General features: G+C 42.3%; 1 protein-coding gene and 1 pseudogene across 10 annotated transcripts in view; both read left to right on the top strand.

Moving 5' to 3' along the window:
• Positions 1-4,729: 4,729 nt before the first annotated feature.
• The window catches only part of HHLA2 (HHLA2 member of B7 family), a 55,796-nt gene continuing 38,315 nt past the window's right edge, over positions 4,730-22,210 (top strand). For 2 of the 10 annotated variants that reach the window (XM_077482454.1, XM_077482445.1), the window contains exon 1: positions 9,475-9,597. The gene's annotated coding sequence lies outside the window, so the exon portion shown is untranslated. Of the gene's footprint in view, positions 4,883-9,474; positions 9,598-11,644; positions 11,697-13,406; positions 13,447-17,951; positions 18,022-19,372; positions 19,636-22,210 lie in introns of those variants that run through there. The other 8 variants (XM_077482448.1, XM_077482452.1, XM_077482446.1 and 5 more) reach the window with 8 other exon arrangements.
• Positions 14,360-14,539, top strand: LOC143986369 (U2 spliceosomal RNA; annotated as a pseudogene).

The raw sequence follows: 22,210 nt of genomic DNA, 5'->3' as shown, positions 1-22,210 counted from the left end.
TCCCCCTATTTACTTAAAAAAAAATGACTTCTGTCTGTGTTGTTGTTAGAGAGATTCCCCCTCACTTCCTGTCGAATTTAGGTGATGATACCTTCTCTGTGACTCCAAGTGGAATTGCTCTCAGCGTGTTATACTGTCATACTTTTTGGATATGCAACCTTCTACGGGACATTTTATCTTTCTGATGCACTGTCCATTGTCCTGCACTGGATTTCACTTGGCATATGGAACAGTATGTCTGCATATGTGGTATTATGTGTATATTGTGTATTGAGATATAAATACAAAATGTGTTGGTGACTTATAACAGAGGTGCACTATCCACAGTTTTAAACCGTGGCGGCCTGGTGCTCCTTTTTTTGGGAGGGAGCAACAAACAAACCCCCCCGCTTGCAAGCCCTGCCCCCAGCTTCTCCTCCCTGCCAAACCATTCCTTTCCTGATAGGCTGGGAGGAGAAGCAGGAAGACAATAGCGAATGTTGATTCACTAATGTCAAAAGTGGAAGGGCTAGGAGTGCAGTGCTCTGCGCCCCAAGCCCAACCTTTTTGAAGCCAATTAAAGCCTCTGGCTCTAATCATGTGCTTCACCAAAAGAAAAAAAAATTCTCGTAGAACTCTATGCATCCTGCACTCCAGAATGGAAATTAGGGGCCAATGCATAGAAATTATGGAAGGGCCGCCATTGGTTTTGAGTCCCCCTTATGGGTGTACAATTTATGGCATTAGCCAAGCTGGTGAACTTTTGTTAGCAGTTTCCTTGTGCGAGGATATTATTTTCCATTGCCTTTAGTGTTTTACATGTTATAATTGCAATTATAGGCCGGCCTAGCCTTGCTTTATTTCACTGATGCTGATTTTCACTTTATGACTTTTATATACCCTGCTTGCTATCAGTCTTGTTTTTGCTGCTTACTTATGTAGAGATGATATTGGGCAAGATAGAAGTTTCTATTGCAGTAACTATCTGTATATTCTTTAGCAATATATAACCAGCAAAGAATTTATTACAATGACTGTGCTTTTCATGTCATTTTACTGCTATTTCTTGGCCTCTTCTTCTTTGCAGCCTGCTGTTCCTGCTTTATGAATTTGATTTATTCAGTCTAGATACGCATTATGACTTGCCAAAGACATCTGACAAGAGAGCCTATGATGCTACTTATGAATACCCTCTGGGGGCTTGTTAGGTTGTTTGTTATCCAGTATTGGAGTATTGGAACATTTATGAAGGTGTGTTTTTGAATGTTTTTAATTATTTTAACCTTTTGGTCTATCTTTTTTGTAATTTTTTTTCCAATAGAGAATAGAGATTTCACACATTGTTATACCAATTTATTTTAGGTCATCCAAAATATATCCCATGTTTGGATCTTTGTGTAAGGCATCAGTTACCCTTTTTACCAGACAAGAAGTGAAGGAATCTCAATGCCTAACAATATTGGTGTCCTTAGTAGCTATTTTCATCCTATCACTTTAGTGGCAGTATTCAGGTCATTATTTTTTTGCCTTTCTTAATTTTTGGGTGCCTTCTTGACCATGTACCCACATGGATGTCAGGTTGGGAGCAGCGGTTGTGTCTGTGCAGTCGCTGCATCCCAATTAACAGCAACAGGACTGCCTACATGGGGATGCACAAAAACACGGCACTAAATCATACGCCCCATATGACCAAGATCTTATCCTAGATCAGGGTCCCATGTAGATGTTAATGGGGGACCCCATGCAAAAATGTTATAACGGACCCCTAGGGCCTGGAGTTAGTTTTACAGGGAAACCCCAGGCAAAAAGAAAGGGAAGAAAGAAGCATGAGGCTCCCCAAAATGTATACTAGACCCGTACCTGTCTGGGAGGATATGAAAGGGGGGTGAAAGTAACACCCCTGAACCCAACGAGGCCACATGCCCCCTCAACCTGGGAGGGTAAATTACCAGGGACCTTCCTGACTAAGCACTTTGTCCCCATGTTGGTGAGGACAAAGGCCTCTTCCCTAGAGGAGAAACCTTCTTTAACCACTTAAGCCCTGGACCAATTTGTAGCCAAAGGACCAAGCCCCTTTTTGCGATTCGCACTGCGTCACTTTAACTGACAATTGCGCGGTCGTGCGATGTGGCTGACAAACAAAATTGGCGTCCTTTTTTTCTCACAAATAGAGCTTTCTTTTGGTGGTATTTGATCACCTCTGCGGTTTTTATTTTTTGCGCTATAAGCAAAAATAGAGCGACAATTTTGAAAAAATTAGCAAAATTTTTTACTTTTTGCTCTAAATATCCCCCAAAAATATATATATAAAAAAAAAAAAATTCCTCAGTTTAGGCTGATACGTATTCTTCTACATATTTTTGGTAAAAAAAAAAAAAAAATTGCAATTAGCGATTATTGATTGGTTTGCGCAAAAGTTATAGCGTTTACAAAATAGGTGATAGTTTTATAGCATTTTTATTAATTATTATTACTTAATAAAATTAATTAATAATAATAATTATTAATTAGTTATTATTTTTTACTATTAATGGTGGCGATCAGCGATTTTTATTTTGACTGCGATATTATGGCGGACACATCGGACATTTTTGACACATTTTTGGGACCATTGTCATTTATACAGCAATCAGTGCTATTTAAATGCACTGATTCCTGTGTAAATGACACTGACAGTGAAGGAGTTAACCACTAGGGGGCAGTGTAGGGGTTATGTGTGACATTATGTTTTTTTTTATTGTAGGGGGGCGTGGCCTGGCATGTGACATCACTGATCGTCTTTCCCTATAACAGGGAACAGACGATCGGTGACAGCCACAGTAGGAAGCACGGGGAGAGGTTTGTTTACACAGACCTCTCCTATTTCTTCAGCTCTGTGACCCGATCGCGGGACACCAGCGGCAATCGGGTCCACTGGTCCCACGGTCACGGAGCTCAGGACCGGGTCGGGAGCGCGCTGCTGGCAACGTGCTCCCGACCCGTGGCTGGGCACTTAAAGAGACAGGTACGTAATTGTGCCCAGGCATGCCACTCTGCAGACGTATATCAGCGTGAGGCAGTCCTTAAGCAGTTAAAAATAAATGGGGGGCCCAGAAACTGACCTCCCCAAGTTAATAATGAGTACAAACTTCCCCTACTCCTATACCAGATGAAATGTCAACAAAGACACACACTTTTTGACAAGTCTTTTATTTAAAAAAATAAAGATCCCAAAAACGTCCCACGATACAGATCCATGCTAAGCATAATTAATGACACATGCCAACTCGTTGAAAGAAAAAAACCTACAGATATTTTGGATCCTGATAACTGCTCACAGCAAATGCAAGCTCCAGCTGTCAACTGCAACGTAAATAAAGGGGAAAAGTATATCTGGTGATATAATTGCACAAAATATGACCATGTGCCCATATTTGGACAATGATGTCAACCACTACCCCTGACTCCTTGTTTACTTGACTGAGAATTCCCAGACAGAAATGAATGGGGCCAGGTGATGTCACTGGTTACTAAGGCCGCGTACACACGAGAGGATTGTCCGTCCAACTAAGTCCGTCAGACAATCCGACAGACAGTCCGTCCTACTTTTGAATGAACGGACTTGACCACACACGATGAACAGACAGTCCGCTGAAAGCTTGCGCGATGACGTGTACAGCACGTACGACGGGACTAGAAATACGACGTCCAATACACTGCAATGCAACGTTCCGACGTGTAAATCCTTTCTGAGCATGCGCCATACTTAGTCCGTCCAACTAGCCTACTCACGAGCGGACTGTCCGCTGAAACCAAAGTTGGACGGACTGTATTACGGAAATTCCGAAAGACTTAGTCCGCCAGACTGTCCGCTGAAAAAGTCCGCTGAAGCCCACACACGAGCGGACTGTCCGCTGAAACATGTTTCAGCGGACTAAGTTGGACGGACAATCCTCTAGTGTGTATGCGGCCTAAGAATGTGGCGGGTGCCAGCACTGCAGCTGCTGTTTTCTTAACAAGCATTGACAGAAAAGCTGTCACATACAACAGCTGTAGAAAATCTGTTATATTTGCATTCCACTCAACAGGTAAATGTTCAGGCATTTGGACTAATGCCCTGAATGAGCAAAGTTCAGTGTTGAGACGGAACCGAAAGCTCATCCCTACAAAAGAATTAAAGAGGAAGTAAACCCTGATGAGTTTACTTCCTCTTTTTTTCCCTGCAAAGGTAAAGCATAATGGACTACTATGCATCGCATAGTAGTCCATTATGTGTCACTTACCTGACACAGGAGCCAGCGAAGTCGCCGCTGTCCCCTGTAGTCCGCCGCATCCATCTTGCTTGTGGCGTCTCGCAGCTCCGCCGAATGACAGCGGCGAAGCCGCGATGACGTCACTCCCGCGCATGCGCACGGGAGTGGCGTCTCGCAGCTCCGCCGCTGTCATTCGGCAAAGCCGCGATGACGTCACTCCCGCGCATGCGCACGGGAGTCGACAAATGCGGCAGCTCCATTCTTGGAACTGCCGCGTTTAGTGCGCCTGCGCGCCGCTGTCTACGGCGCATGCGCCGTAGACAGCGGTGCCCGTTTTCGGGCAAATATCTCCTAAACCATATAGGTTTAGGAGATATTTCTTGGACCTACAGGTAAGCCTTAATCTAGGCTTACCTGTAGGTCAAAGTGGTTTGTAAGGGTTTACTTCCTCTTTAAGAAACAACTCAACAGTTTGTTTACAGAAGACAATCTGTTTTGGTTACTGGTCTTGAATGCAGCATAAGTATATCAAATCAACATGGTTGAAGTCCAGTCATTTAACTACGGTACCTTTAAACTGGGCGAGTCTATTCACCTTTGCTCACATTTGCTTCTTAAACACTAAAGAAACTGAAGTTAAATGTCAAGTCCTCTTGGGATTTCCTTCATAGGTAAGATGCTTTTTTTTAAATCTTTATATTCATGTTTTAATGTTTACATCGTATGTAGGGCAACAGCAAATTTTTGAGGACAATTCCGCACCAAATTGTGATATTGTGTTTTCCTCTTTTGGCAATCTCGGGGTTAAATTCTGCAAGAGAACTGTAGGACGAAAGAGGGTGCTGAGTTAGAAGGCTATTTAGAGTTCAGGGAACATAAAAAACACATCCTTCTTTCTTATTGGCAATCTGTAGTTCCTAAAGAGCATTTTAGGATTAAGGTTTACAGCTGCCCAATCACAGTAAGCACTGGCATTAAAAGCAGGCGTTTGACAGGTGTTAAAAATGCCCCTCAAATGCCTATACACAAAATATAATAGACACAGCACATTGTGCTTTTCACACAAAGCGTTAGCGACGTGTTGCTTCAAAATTGAAGCCTCGTGTCAAGTCAGGAGGTGTTTGAAGTCTTTCAACACCTCCCATTCAAGTCTATGGTAATGCTCCACAAACGCCCTGGCAAGCGTTTTTTCTGAGCAGTTTTGGTGTGGTCGCGGCGAGTTAAAATTAGTTTTTTTGTCACTTTCCATTGTGGAGCAATTTTAATGCTCATCAAACACTACAAAACCACATATAAGGCGTTTAAGGAGCATTTTTTTATTTATTTTTTATTAAGCTTAACATACAAAATTGAAAATATTCATGCTTTACTCATTTATATTATTCTACAGGATTTATATAGTGCCAACAGTTTGCGCAGCGCTTTACAATGTAGGGAGACACTACACCAACAGTACAATTAAAAACGAGGGTTAGAGGAGCCCTGCTCTTGCGAGCTTACAATCTAAGAGGAAGGGGCTGGTGAAACAAAAGGTAGGCTGTGAGGGATGAACTGATGAGGGGAGAAGAAGATTTGGTTGTTAGCTGGAGGTAGGATAGGCCACCCTGAAGAGATGAGTTTTCAGGGATCGCCTTAAAGTGGACAAAGTAGAAAATAGCCAGACAGAATGGATTAGTGAGTTCCAGAGGATGGGAAAGGCTCTGGAGAAGTCCTGGAGTTGAGCATGGGAGGAGGAGCCAAGGGAGCTAGAGAGTAGAAGGTCTTGGGAGGAGCGGAGAGGACGGTTTGGGTGATATTTGGAGATAAGATTGGTGATGTAGCTCGAGGCAGAATTGTGAATGGCTTTGTATGTTATTGTTAGTGTTTTGAATTTTATTCTTTGGGTAATGGGAAGCCAATGGAGGGATTGGCAGAGAGGAATGGCAGACACAGAAACGGTTGGTAAGGCGGATGAGTCTGGCAGTGATATTCATGATGGACTGAAGAGGGGAAAGCTTGCGGAGAGGCAGGCCAATGAGGAGGGAGTTATAATATTCAAGGCGAGAGATAACAAGGGAGTGAATAAGTTGCTTAGTGGTTTCAACGGTTAGAAAGGGGCGTATTTTGGAGATGTTTCGGGGGTGAAGTCTGGACGATTTGAACAGTGGTTGGATTTGGGGATGAAAGGACAAGTCAGAGTCTAGGATTACACCTAGTACCTTGGCATGAGGGGAGGGACTGATGGTTGTATCATTGATCTTAATTGAGAAGTCAGGGGGAGGGGCACGGGCTGGAGGAAAAATTATGAGCTCCGTTTTAGAAAGAGTGAGTTTGAGGAAGTGGTATGATATCCATGTTGATACAGAAGCCATCGGACTTTAATAACAGACAAAGGGAGGAGGTGTAAATGGAGAAGAGAAGGGGTTTGAGGACAGAACCTTGAGGTACCCCTACAGAAAGAGGAAGTGGTATTTTATTGTGTTTGTGTGCACCAAAACTAATTTTAGTGAATTTTTTTTTTATTGTGCAACATTAAAAATTGCAACAACCACCATTTTATTATCTAGGGCCATACCTTTCTTAAAATACATAATGTTTGGGGGGTTCTAAACAATTTTCGAAAATGCTGATTCTTAACATGTACTGTCCGTGAAAAATTTCAAAATTGCCCCAGATGGCAAGTGGTTATTTCATTTTCAATATTCAAAGCAAACTCTTTTATCTATCCATGTCTCCATGCTTTGTTTTGTTGAGAAATCACTCAAAAAAACAAACAACAACAACTTGAAAAAACACCCCCCCCCCCCCCCCACAGCATTTCTAGCCACGACCATCTTGAGTAAGAACAGATGATTCGTGTAGTATTTACTTCCTGCAATCCATCTGCCCTTAGCTCAGGAATGCAGGCAGGAGGTGTCCTTAGCTGAGAAAGCCCCTTCTCTCCTCCTCAATGTGAAAGAGAAAAAGGTCCATGAAGACTCTTGTATGACATCATTTTGGCCTAGGCCAGAAGCCAGGAAGCAACTGAAGAAATAAAAAAATAAATAAAACATGTTTAAAGCAAGTAAATATAATATACCTTCCTATTGATTTAGTAAAGCTGTCCACCTTTTTTTTTTTTCGTCCAGCCAATGGGCTCATGGAAAAACAAAAAAAACAAGCATATTCTTCCATCCACACAAGCGAGATGGATAGAGGAAGCCTCCCCACTGGGATTTCGTATTCTGATGGCGAGGACTCTCCGTTGTCACAATACATTGATCAGAGGCTGCAGTCAACTAGCTGCAGGTGGCTGTTAGAGAAAAAACTTCCAAAACGCCATTTGACAAAAATTGAACTAACAAATGAGTTCTGTCAAACAGACACGGCCACACATTGATCAAAATTCGCCCTGCTGAACCAGCCAAATTTTGATCCATTTAGGCTGGCGGCATAAGGATTTTAAAAAGTTAATGCTGATTAAGAGGAGTAATGTTCCACTTTAACCAGTTCCCGACCAGTGCACGACGATGTACGTCCGCAGAATGGCACGGGCAGGCAAACTGGCGTACAGGTACATCCAGTTGAATTTGCCGCCCTGCCATCGCGTGCTCGGCGCCGGCGGCGCGTGGTGGTCGGGACCCCGTGAGTCCGGTCACGGGTCCCGCGGACTCGATCGCTGCGGGGATACCCGCGATCGTCTCACAGGGAAGGAGAACAGGGAGATGCTGTTGTAAACAGCATCTCCCCGTTCTGCCTAGTAACAAGTGACACTGATCTCTGCTTCCTGTGATTGGAGCAGAGATCAGTGTTCACTAGCACACAGCCCAGCCCCCTACAGTTAGTAACACGCCCCTCGGACACACTTAACCCCTACACTACCACCCCTGGTTAACTCCTTCACTGCCAGTGTCATTTACACAGGAATCCGTGCATTTGTATAGCACTGATTGCTGTATAAATGACAATGGTCCCAAAAATGTGTCAAAAATGTCAGATGTGTCCGCCATAATGTCGCAGTCACAATAAAAATCGCTGATCGCCGCCATTACTAGTAAAAAAAAAATATTAATAAAAATGCCATAAAACTATCCCCAATTTTGTAAACGCTATAAATTTTGCGCAAACCAAGCTATTTTTTTTAACCAAAAATATGTAGAAGAATACGTATCGGCCTAAACTGAGGAAAAAAATGTTTTTTATATATTTTTGGGGGATATTTATTATAGCAAAATTTTGCTAATTTTTTCAAAATTGTCGCTCTATTTTTGTTTATAGCGCAAAAAATAAAAACCGCAAGGGGTGATCAAATACCACCAAAAGAAAGCTCTATTTATGGGGGGAAAAAGGACGTCAATTTTGTTTGGGAGCCACGTCGCATGACCGCGCAATTGTCAGTTAAAGCAACGCAGTGCCGAATCGCAAAAAGTGGTCTGGTCATTGGCCTGCAAAATGGTCTGGTCTAAAAGCGGTTAAAGTGATAAAAAGAAAAAAAAAACCTTTACTAATAATAAATATGCTTACTTGCTCTGTGCAATGGAGCAGGCCTGTTCCTTCCTTTTCTGGGGTTCCCGCATGCGCTCCTAGCTCCTCCCCCTTGACCAGTGTACCCTATAGGAAGTTACTTGCTATGGGGGCACTGATGCATGCTCACTCCCAAGCCCCACACTATGCGTCCATATGACACATAGAGCAGCGGCATGGCCCCGCCTCACACAGACTACATGAAGGTAAAAAACTTTGGTCTTAAAACCACTTTAAGCTACTGGACAAGCATGACTGCCAAGCAACAATTTGAAAAAAAAATATTCAAGACGGGTACCCTGCATATTAATTTTAGGTTTCCTACAGGGAGAAGTCAGGGACTCATTTAGGCGCATGAATGCATGCACTGTGTAATAAATGATCATATTATTTCTATTATCAGCTTAATTTGCATTGATTGGACGATAAGTCAGCTTTATCTTCAGCAGAGCCGTTGCTACCACTAGGCAAACTAGGCAGCCGCCAAGGGCGCACTGCTACCTAGGGTGCCCGGCCATTAGTGTTCCTACACTCTTCTCTCTGCAGTAAGCAACTAGGTCTCAGCAATGCATCAGCAGGCAGCCGCCATTCCGTTCGCACATAGTGTCAGAGGTGCAGCGGAGGTCTGTGTCTGTGTCCCGACACCCGAATGAATGGAAGCAAGCAAACATTCTTTGATGGGCGCTGGTAGGCTTCATTTGATGGGCGCTTCATTAAAAACGTGGAGCAGGGCAAAGGGGATGTGGTCAGGGGTGGCAAAATTAGGTTTCGCCTAGGGTGTCAAAAATCCTTGTACCTGCCCTGTTCTTCAGATAGTCACTTCAGTTATAATAATAGAGGTAGACAAACCTGTTGAACAACTTATGAAGTGTTAGACTTCAGAAGCACGGGAAGTTCTACCAAGGTAAGAGATCAAAATTTGTAAAAATTCCTAATTTGAGAAAGAGTGGGGTGAAAAGAGTGAGCTAGAGGGTGCTAGGAAGTCTATTAATCTGTCTTTTTAACTGTTAACTTTCCAAACACTATTGGACATTCAATGTAATTCACTAACTACATAGAGTAGCATACTCGCTGGGTTTGTCAGTAGCCAAGGTTAATGTTACAATGAACAAGTAAAACAACTGCTGGCATAATTTCTAGTCATTATATACAATGTCCTAGCACAGAGCAGTGAAAGCGTCCAACTCTAGGGAGCCATCTGCTATTGAGATTAAAAAATTGTCCAGATCTGCTCATTTGATTAGGAACAGCAGCACAAGTTTAAAAAGTAAAACTGTATTATGGTGGCCATAGACTAGATGAAAAATCATTTGAAAATCTGTCATTTGGACAGTTTGTTCATTTATCATCCAGTTAATGGGCACAGATCGACAATCGGTTGTGATGTTTTTGAGCCGAAAAATCTAAGGAAAAGTTTGGAAAACTTCAGACAAACGGACGATAACTTAAAAAGTTAATGTGTTTCTCTTCATTTATGTCCGTTGAATGATTTATCGATCAAAATTGATCGATTACACGGTGGCAAAATCGTTTGCTCTCACGACAATGTGTTCGTTTTTCAAAAACTCCTTCAACCGATTTTTCGACAAGTGTATGGCTAGCATTAGTCTGCTCTACAATGCCCTTGCATCACTTATCAAAAACTAGCTTCAACTACTGAGTAATGTAATAAATATAAAAGCATCATTTTTTTTTTTCAAGGTTTTAGAGAAAAGAACAAATTCAGTATTTCAACATACTATAAGAATAAATTAGTGGCATATTTCTGTTTGGCGTACCTAATGTATAATTTGTACACTTTGTAAATAGATAGAAAACTGGATAAAAGTCCATATTCAGAGAGGAGTGGTTAATGATTCAGGCTGCAGTCACACTTCAGCTATTTAAATCGCGGGCAGATTTTCCACGATTGACAAATCGCGTGACTTGCATTTGACATGCCTTTGACATTTGAATGACATCTAAAATCGATGTGCGGGTCTGCCGTGATTGTCACACGATAATTCTTGGCAACCCACATTGTGGGAAGCATGTCGACCAAAAAAAGTTCAGGCGCTACTTTTGGGTGACATGCTTCCCGCGGTGTGGGTTGCCACGAATTATCATGCAACAATCGCGGCAGATGCACCATGATTTTAGGTATCATTCAAATGAATGGCATGTCAAATGCGAGTCCTGCGATTTGTCATTCACACATCGGCGCTTTCAAATCGCGTGCAAAATCATAAGAAATCTGCCCACGATTCAAAACGCTGAAGTGTGAATGCAACCTCCTACTCTGAATGATCTAAGGTTAATGGTGATGTACCCCAAGGTTCAGTGTGGGGACCACTATTTTTTTAAATATTTATAAATACTGTATATAGCGTTTGGGAATAAAAGTACCATTTCAGTGTATGTAGATTATTTTTTATTATTATTTTACTGCAAATTCAAATAGTAAACAGTACAAAATATAATATATGAAAGTGAACAAACATTAAATATCCCCATAGTAAATCACACCTCTCTTAACCATTTAAGGACCGGAAGGATTTACCCCCTTAATGACCAGGCCATTTTTTGTGATACGGCACTGCGTCGCTTTAACTGAAAATTGCATGGTCGTGCGACGCTGTACCCAAACAAAATGTATGTCCTTTTTTCCCACAAATGGAGATTTCTTTTGGTGGTTTGATCACACCTAGGGTTTTTATTTTTTGCGCTATAAACAAAAAAAGAGCGATTTTGGAAAAAAAATATATATATTTTTACTTTTTGCTATAATAAATATCCCAAAAAATAAAAAATAAGTCTTCATCAGTTTAGGCAAATATGAATCCTTCTACATATTTTTGTTAAAAAAAAAAATGCAATAAGTGTATATTGATTGGTTTGTACAAAACTTATAGCGTCTACAAAATAGGAGATAGATTTATGCCATTTTTTATTATTCATTTGTTTTTTACTAGAAATGGCGGTGATCTGTGTTTCTTAGCAGGACTGTGACACTGCGGCAGACAGGTCGGACACTTTTGACACTTTTTTGGGACCAGTGACTTTTATACAGCGATTAGAGCTAAAAATAGCCACTGATTAATGTATAAATATCAATGGCAGGGTAGGAGTTAATACTGGGGCAGTGTACTGACTAGAGGAGAAGAGAGAGCGCTGTTCCTGATCACTAGCTCACAAAAATATTTTTTCATTTAGGTATTGAGATATTGAGATATATATATATATATATATATATATATATATATATATATATATATATATATATATATATATATATATATATATATATATATATCTCTATCTCAAATGTGTTTATAACATACATACATCATCTACATAAAGCACAAACTTTTCTCTTTTTCCTTCCCTCTCTCCTGAATAAAAAAGATAAAGGAGGTGGGAAGGAATAACAGGAGGAAAAAGGTGCAAGGGAGGGGAAAAAAAAGAATAAAAAAAAAGACAAATACCCTGCAACAAGCAAATAAAAAAATAAAGAATAATGAGTGCCATGTTTAATTGGCAACCAGCATTCAAAATACTGATCCATTAGCGATAGAAACTCATTCCTAAATGCACAAAATATAAATGGATACTAACATTTCTAGGTAATAACACCAGGCAGTGGCAGCTGGTGGTTCATATTTTGATCCACTCACACCCGCACCATTTTGCTGGAAGCTATTTTACTTTAAAAAAAAAAAAAGACAAATAATGCTGTTAATATTTGACTATTGGTGTCAAAGTCACCTGTGCTTCTCTTCTTTAGGACTAGACTGTTTTTTTCCTGCTAGGTCTGTACATACCACCTTTCTCATTATCAGTTGTGTCCCAACAACTGATTGGAACCCTGGTTCTAGCAAGATTTGGGGGATTTCATTTGTACCTTTATACTGTATTTATATTGTCTTGGTGAGACAAATTAATATATACACAATGAATGCCCTACCCAGCCAAGGATTGTAGGAATGTTAGTAGTAAACAAAAAAAAACACCTATTTTTGGAATTGTCATAGTTGGTTTCAGTTTTGTTCTTGTGTAATATGAAAGGAGCAGCAACTATGGTAATGAATGTTTAATTATCAGCTGTTACTATGTACTCTACTAAATCAAAGGGTTGGTTATGTATCTGTATCTTGACAACAAGTGTGGTGTACACCATATCTTTATGTAGAACTAGTAAACAAGTTTCCTTTTATCAGGTTCCCCTGCTACTGCAGAGCCCAAAATGCCTGCTCAAGGGCTATGCATACTGCCTCCCTCCATTAAAGCACTTCAGCCTGGTGCAGGGGTCTCCAAACTATGGCCCTTTGGTTGTTCAGGAGCTATAATTCCCATCACGCCTAGTCATGTCTGTGAATGTTAAGCCCCATACACACTATCAGTTTTTCTGCTGATTTTTGTCTTCAGATTTACCAAAAACATGTAGTGCAAGGGCCTGCCTGATTGCATACACATTGAAACTCCTAAGGTTTGTCCTCATATTATATCGTTTTGGTAAATCTGAAGGAAAAACTCAGCAGAAAAACTGATAGTGTGTATGGGTCTTCAGAATTTTACAATGCCTCATGGGATGTGTAGTTACGCAACAGCTGGAGGGTCATAGTATAGATATCGCTGGCCTAGTGTTTCAGATTGTCCACCCACTACGTAGGTACTAAGGAAACCTAGGGTAATGGGTCTCTCCAAATTCAAAAGTTCTGTTTTTTTTTTTACTAGCTCCAGCAATGAATCCAGGTGGAAAGATAACGCAGGAAAGGTACATATCAATCTCATTGTGGTGCATGCTGCGAAGTACACCTAGAACATTTGTCTATTTCAGGCCAAGCACTGGGTTGCTTTACAGCCCATTCAAGCCTATACTCATGTGCACTGGTTTGCCAATGTTTTACATGGTGCTGGTTCACATATGTGCGGTGCACTGAAGTGCATTAACCAAAAAAATTCCATGAAGGTCTTTTGATGGGAATGACAAGGAATGAAAACACCTGACCAAGGCAATAAAAAAAAAAAAACTGCCAACACACGTACCTACTCTGGCTTGTCTACTGATCCAAATACCCAATACAAAGGTATTGTTGATTTTGTCCTCAATAATTGACACAAACAGGGCTGGATTTTTACTGGCGAATTCACTGGCAAAATATGGATATTATGGATTCTTCTGTCAAAATCCTTCACCCACCTGTCAGTGTTTATGTACACTGTGCCACATATGCACAGCGCACCTCATATATTTTTGGCACTGTTCTATGCTGTGATGACTTGACCCCCATGCGCCGCTTGTGCAGGAGTGACATCCATGCTGGGAAGCCAATCAAGCATCTGAAGAGTCCAATCCCAGAAAGAAGACCAGGAGTAGATGGAAGTGCCTGTGACAGCCAAGAGTACAGACAGCGCAGTGCTGGAGGGGATTGCTTAGTGCATAATATCACATTATGGCATAAAGCTATTGGGCAAAATTATAAAAAAATAAAATAAAAATTATGTGGATTGCAAACCTTATTGTAGCACTAACCCCCGAAGGAGCTGCTGATTAGATTGGGCTTGCACCCTTCTTAGAATCCCCACTAACTTGACTCAATCCCATTGGCACAGCTGTGGTGCAATGTAATACAGTAAAATATAAAACAATGCAAAGTACCTGTATTGTACCCTCAGCATCCACTGGCTTCGCTTCTCGGCCTTTTGGCTAAGATCAAGTGTAGTATCTGTTCTTATCAGTTACCAGGAGGTGGCGCTTGCTTCCGTCCCCGTTCTACCGCGAGGTGGAGCAGGGTTGGCGGTTGCTATGCAAAGCCTGCTGGTGTGAAGGTGACCTGGAGCGGTTCGTAGCCGAAAGGGAAGCCTTCTGATGAGGATGGAGAACCGCTGGTCGGCGCCAGGGGAGGGGACCCTGGCCTTCTGGCTTGGATTATGGCAGCTTTAGCTCCAGTCAGTTTTTCGGGAGGAAACGTTTGTTCCCCTTTCTCCCACCGGGGGAACGGCCTGTAATTCCCGAATGTAATTAGGTAGGAGTGATGGGAGCGAGGGTGAGACCTGATGGTAAAGGGTCTCACTAAGCTCCTGGATCTCCATGCCTTTCTGGCTGGGGTGGGGGCTGCTGTGGTCTGGGCTGGGGGGGGTCGGGGATGCTTCTGTTGAAAAGCCTATGGTGATGTGCCCCTGAAGTGGCAGTTCAGGGGTGCCTTATATTCACTGTGCTATGCATCTTGATATCTGACACCTTGGTCATGTCACTATATAACACGCTTTTTTACACCTGCCTCTAGGGCCCAGCCTTTTGGCTAGGACCAGTGGAATTTTTGATTCCTGGCCGGAGGGCCTGGCCATTGTATTGCACAATGGTCAACTTTTCACTCTCCTCTTCACTATCCCTTTCCACTATCCCTTTCCTCACTTTTTATTTATGTGGTTTGTCACGTCTTGTCACTTCATGTTTTGATGAGTAGGGTGTCGGCCCTAGGACCTATCCTGAAAGTCTTGTGGGAGGGTGGACATAGGCCTTCTGGCTTGGTTCGCCCTCTATTGGGGGGGTCTCCCTTCGGGGGAGCCCCATAGTCCCTAGTACCTGGGTGGGTCTGTTTCGGCAGACCTTCCAGAGAAAAGTGGTCGTCCGGCTTCGGCTGGATGGCCATGAGTCTGGTACCTCAGTCCGTGTCTGGAGCCTAACACCCCGGGGGGATCAGGGTAAGGTCCTTCCTAGTGGAGGATATCAGACACCCGTTGCACGTTTTTAGTGTTTCACTCCTTATGTGTGTGCACTTTTTTTTGGCACCGGGTGGAAGTTTTTTGGGTGTGTTTTGCACGCCATAGGCTTTTTCAATCGAAAAAATCTCCACTGGCTTCACCTGGTGGGAAGAAACAGTACACCACACAACTGGATACTTAACCAATAATACCTTTACTGCAAAATATTTACACAGGTGATTACAGGAATTGTGCTGTCATCCCAATGTAGGACGACAGCACAATATATTTCAATATAACATAATGCAAAATGTATATATATGTATACTCTGGGAGCTCCCCTTGCTTTAAATGCTATATGTGAGGCCTCACTTAAAGTACTTTTATCTGGGGTCTTCATTTCTTCGCTAGCTAAAGTAATTCCTTGTGATTTGTAATCCACAGGTTAAAGTTGGTTAAGTTGAGGTAAAGGTGCTCCTGATATAACTTCAGTACTTATTCTACAAGGCTTGGGATATCAGAGTAGGTAGGCCTCAAGCCTGCTCAGTGTCAGTTGCTCTGCTCCTCCTCTGTGGAACTATAAATCCCAGTGAGGCCTGTGTAGGAGTCTAACTGCATGTGTACGTTAATAAACTGTGGGCCGTGACCCACTCACCAACTGGATCGAAGCTCTGTGTAGTAGCTTTGGTCCGGTGACTGCAGCTTGCTTCTCCGTCAGCTGGGCCTGTCACTCCATTCCACTCCGCTGGGTGAGCCGGGTCCTCTGATGCTCAAACGATTGTCTCTGGATCTCTCCCATCCGGTCACTGTCTCTCTAGCACCGTCAGATCACTTGCATAAACAAGTGAGACCTGTCTCCAGGAGGGCCTTCACACAGATCCTCACAGGCTGGCCATGTGATCCCAAGAGACCTAAAATAGCTGCTCAGGGTCCTTTTATGTCCTACCCAGCATTCACTACCAGAGAAAGTGTTCATGGGTAGGTAATCAAGCCTCCTGGGTAAAAGGGTCAACCTTCTGATCAAAACAACAGTCACTTCCTGTATATCTCTCTTTTGTGCTTTCTTCAAAGCAATAAACATTTAAGTTCAGTACCAGTATTTGGCCACTAGATGGCGCCAAATACTAAGCCATAGAAATGTCCATAGACTTTTGATTATTACATGGAAACACACATTAATAAAAAGCATGTCAGCGCTACATTATTATTTTTAAAAAAGATGTTATTATTACTTGCTAGCAGTGGCTTACCTCCTCCTCTTATGGGGTCTCTCGTGGCATTGTCCGCTGCTCTTCTCCGAGTGCCCCCTCAGCAAACTGTGTGGTGAGTTAGCACCCTTGAGTGTATGCTCCCGATCTGGACTGTGTGCGTCCATAGACAGACACAGCATATAACCCAAATAGGATTTGATTGACAGCAGCAGGAGCTAATGCCTCTCTCTGCTCTCAGTGAAGCGTGTGAACCCAGGAAAAGAGAGCAGTGCTGCTGCAGACAGACACAGCGCTGGATCGAGAGAGGACTCAGGTAAGTTTTTGGGGAGAGGAACAGACAGTGGAAGGTTTTACACCTTGATGTAAAGATTGCATTAAAGTAACTTTAGAGTTTAAAACCACTTTAATTCTGTTTTACTATTATAACACAGATATCTAACCTAACTGGTAAAACTAGCCCTTTACCTCCACTTAAAGCGGAAGTTCACACAAAAATTTAACCTCCGCTTTTCCTCCCTCCGGTGTTACATTTGGCACCTTTCGGGGGGGGGGGGGTGCAGATACCTGTCAGACAGGTATTTCCACCCATTTAATGGGAGTCTATGCCTCTTCCCGTCGAGCCGTGCTGTCTGCTGGGACACACACGGGTCCCAGAGCTTAGTAGGGAACTGGGAAGTGAAGCCGCAAGGCTTCATTTCCTGATTTCCTTAATGGAGATGGCGGCGGCAGCATCCAAGGACTGAGGGACGGTTCGGCCTCGGGGTGCCGACATCGCTGGACCCTGGGACAGGTAAGTGTCCTTATTTTAAAAGTCAGCAGCTGCAGTATTGTAGCTGCTGACTTAAAAAAAAAATTGTGGGACTGCTTTAACACTAAATTCACTGACCCTTAAATCTTACCGGACCACTAAGCTTACCTTTTTAGTCAGAATACTTCTCTTGCTGAATGCTCATAGTCCCGTGCTAAAATGTACCAGCAGAAAAACATAGGCTCCATCTTCTCATATATTAGTCAGATTACACAACTTCCCACGCAATATAAACATTTATTTGAAAGTACCTCACAAGCAACTCTTGGTTAAATAATGAATCCCTGTTCATCATATCTAATCATATAAATTCCGATTGCCTCTTGGGGGATCAGGAAGGAATTCTTTCCCCTGTTGTAGCAAATTGGATCATGCTTTGATGGGGTTTTTCTCCTTCCTCTGGATCAACTGTGGGTAAAGGTTTGGGTATATGGGATTGTATGAGATAATTTCTTTATTTATTTTTATGGTTGAACTAGATGGACTTGTGTCTTTTTTCAACCTGACCAACTTTGTAACTATGTAATTCATTAGAAATTGTGATTTTAATGACAGATTCATATAGGAGGGCCTAGAAGCTTCTCAGAAGGAAGGAGGTTAATGCCCAGTATGATGCATTGTTCAGGTATTTTTTGTAGTCCCTCTCATCCCTCAAATATTCTGCTATGGGGAAGTCATCTCTGACTCATCCTTCTGTCAGTTCACCTTCTGATTTCTTGGTTTTCTCTGCTGTGTTTTCTAGTTTTCTTCATGGGTCTTTGTGCTTTTCCTACCCTGCTGGGTCTTTCCACACTACTGATTCTATTTGTGCCTGTATATGTACCAGAGTTCCCTGTATGCCTTCTGGGTGTGCTGCCCAGCTGGAGGAACATGGCACCTGTCTTAATTGGCATCTTCTACTTTCATATTTCCTGTCAAGAATTTGCTAGCTCGTAGGTTTAACTCTTTGACTTATTTACTTTGTTTTTTCACCTTGCGTGTCATGACTCACTTAAAGTGGACCTTTCCACCATTCCCTAAAGTTCACATGAGAATGCATCTCTTCATGTTGATGTGAAATCTCCCAACACTGCCTTCTTTTCAACCTACCAGATTAAAATTTACTGACACGACACCCAAAAATTTACTGGCACAGCCAAGTTTTCACTGGCATTTTCAAACGTTACAAAAATAATGTTTTAAAGCAGAGTTCCACCCATTTAAAAGTCAGCAGCTACAAAAACTGTAGCTGCTAACTTTAATATTCAGACGCTCACCCATCCCACGGTCCTGTGATGCAGGCTCGTGAAGCCTCGCTCCTCTCCGTGGTGCCGGCATTCTAACTGTGGGTGCCCGGCTGTGGCTTCACAGCCGAGCCGCATGGTGAATGGCCAGGAATTCTTCTGGGAACTGTGACGTGGAAGGGAGGAAGTGGGAGCTGAGTGCCTGTAAAAACAGGGTACCCACTCCCAACCCCTGAAAAATGACATGTCAAATGTGGCATGTAAGGGTGTCACCAGCACTTAAATTGGAAGTTAAATTTTTGGGTGGAACTCCGCTTTAAGTGCAAATTTCAGTGTTTAGGCTACAAACAAATATATTATACAATTAGCAATGTGATTTAAGATGGATATTAAGGCAAAAATAATTTATTATTTTATTTTTAACATAGTAAGTAAGTCGCTAAGAGACAGGACTCAGGAGGGCATGAAATTAGAATGGACGGCACACACACATGAAACTGACTGACAGTAGTGTGCAGCAGCACAGGTCACCGACAGGAAATGTCCCCTCCTGAGTAACAGTGACAGTCTGAAGGTGTTCCCTTCAGTCCATTCTAGTCCAAACAGCACTGACAGTCCAGCTCCTGGCTTGCTTTGCTCCAGCTGCTCTGATCGGCTGCCTTGCACCATGACATCACACAACGCACTGCCTCTGCCAGACCTGCCCCCCACTGGCTCCAGCCAAACACACTGTAGTAGGCACTCGGATGGTCTCGGCTGGCTCCAGAGCTTCACGTCCATATTTTTACTGGCAACCTTTTCCTGTCACTGGCATTTACTGGCAGGAGAAAAGTGCCCGTATTTTACTGGCTGCTAGTAAAAATATTGACAGTTGGCAATACTGCATGATTCCCTGTGGAATTTATAGATCAGTACACAGTGTGACACATCAGACTGAACTGTGATTTGTCAAAGTCCAAAGATCTTCAAGTCAGGTAAACATGTAAAACTTTTCACGATTAGGAGAACATAAAAAGGTGAGGATGGTGTTACGATTTAAGGATGCATTCGCTCCGTTTTATATCTTTAAACCCTAAACAGCGTGAATATTTCCTTTATTGTTTCTTTACCAATGCTAGAGTTAAAGTCGTTTGTTATATTAAAAGTTATTGTAATCAGAGGGACGGTACAATCTTGTATATTTTATTATATACAGGTAAAAGAGCCTAACTTTATGAAATAAGTTGATCAAAATGTGTTATTATTGTTTCTTCTGTGTATAGTCTGTAATTAAATATATATATATATCAGGGCAGCTATATTTTTTCACCATAACACACTCTGCTATCTGTTTTGTACAGTAATTGTGTCATAGTTATAGTTACAGTACATAGTTGGTAGAGTTAAATAAAGACACCAGTCCATTCAGTTAAACCTGAGTGTCCGTGTGTGTGCGTACACACACACACACACACACACACACACACACACACACACACATCACTACCATTTTTCATAGAAACACATCTAAACGCTTTTTGGTTTTATCTACACTCCCTGTTGACATCACCATCCTTACCACGCTAATGCCCCGTACACACGGTCGGAAATTCCGACGGAACAGGTCCGATCGGATTATATTTTCGGAAAATCCGATCGTGTGTGGGCTCTATCTGATTTTTTTCTGTCAGATTCCGATGGAAAAATTTGGAGAGCAGGATCTCAAAATCTCTAACAAATAAATCCGATCAGACTGTGTCCGATCGTTTGTAGAGAATTCCAATCGGACAAAGTGCCATGCATGCTCAGATCAAATTACAAGGCTAGTAGCCTCAACGTAGTCCCGTCGTAACGAACGAAAGTCATCACGTTCCGAACGATTGGATTTTCCGACAACTTTGTCCAACCGTGTGTATGCAACACCAGTTTCGGACAAAATCCGTCGGATTTTGTGGTTGGAATGTCTGAACGTGTGTACGGGGGCTTACAGTGTTTTTTTTGTGGGTTGAACAGGATGGACCCTTTTTTCAATCATACTAACTATGGAACTGTGTAACCCTTTTTTTTTTGCAAATATCTTTTTATTGTTTTTTATACACAAAGAAGAAAGTTAGGTCCACATACGGCATTATGTTGAAAAATGGTTACAATATCTTAATCATATAAGAAGGGTGCAGTCTGTGGCGTGCGTGTAGCAATGCATATACATCACGTCTTCTGCTGCTCTGTGTAACCCTTTATGCAGTTTAAGATTGAACTGCTTCTCGTCCAACAACTTCATTGTCTGGCCACGTGTCTTCTATACAGACCTTATGTGAAAGCGGTAGTAAACCGCTGTTTTTATTTTTTGGGCCCTGCAAGGTAAAGCCATAATGTGCTAGTATGCATCACATCATAGCACATTATGTGAAACTTACCTTAGAATGAAGCCTTCTAAGTGGCGAGCTGTCAAGGCTTCCATCTTCACCCGGTCTTCCTTCCGGGTTCACGGACTACAGCTGTGTGAGTGGCTGGAACCACAATGAAATCATTCCTGCGCATGCTTGCGGGAGCCGCCGTTTATGGCACAGGAGTCTGAAGGAAAAGCCCGGGTGGCCATGCCTTCAGAGCCCATGCACCAGTGATGTAACCGGCTTCATGTACAGTAAATATCTCCTAAATGGTGCCTGGAAATATTTACAGTACCTATAGGGAAGCCTTATTATAGGCTTACCAATAGGGACAAATTATGCATGGAAGTTTGCTCCCACTTTAAATAGTTTCCTCCCAATGCTAGAGTCCCCATTTAAAGATCTGTATATTGCAGTCATATGCCCTCTTAAGTGTCCCTTGTTCAGGCTCCATTCACACTAGTGTGATTTCAGATGCGATTTGAGTCACACAGAATAACATGACAATGTTAGCAGTAGAAGGAGGGAGGGGAGTGTCCTTGTGTATATGCCCACATGTGTGATTCTATAGTCATGCGGGCTGCAAAGATAAGAAAAGGACTAAATTAAGTGCTTAGAAGGGAGCTGAAACTGAGCATGCTCAGTAGATGACAACACCTGGTCTACACAATCTCAGGCTACAATGGGGACACAGAGAAGATGGGAGGGACAGCTGAAGTCAAGATCAACCAGGTATATATTACTCTACGCAACAGAAATGGTTTAGTGGCTTTGTGAGTATGTATACTCTGTTATATAACATGTACAGTAGCTCACAAAAGTGAGTACACCCCTCACATTTTTGTAAATATTTTATTATATCTTTGCATGTGACAACACTGAAGAAATGACACTTTGCTACAATGTAAAGTCGTGAGTGTACAGCTTGTATAACAGTGTAAATTTGCTGTCCCCTCAAAATAACTCAACACACAACTATTAATGTCTAAACCGCCGGCAACAAAAGTGAGTACACCGCTAAGTGAAAATGTCCAAGTTTGGCCTAATTTAGCTATTTTCCCTCCCCGGTGTCATGTGACTTGTTAGTGTTTCAAGGTCTCAGGTGTGAATGGGGAGCAGGTGTGTTAAATTTGGTGTTATCACTTTCACTCTCTCATACTGTTCACTGGAAGTTCAACATGGCACCTCAAGGCAAAGAACTCTCTGAGGATCTGAAAAAAAA

Source organism: Lithobates pipiens, unplaced genomic scaffold, assembly GCF_037356315.1.
Source record: "Lithobates pipiens isolate NorthernLeopardFrog02 unplaced genomic scaffold, aLitPip1_a1.2 Scaffold_16, whole genome shotgun sequence".
NCBI classification, from domain to species: Eukaryota; Metazoa; Chordata; class Amphibia; order Anura; family Ranidae; genus Lithobates; species Lithobates pipiens.
The sequence above is the reverse complement of the archived record's forward strand: the minus strand, read 5'-3'. Positions and strand labels throughout refer to the sequence as shown.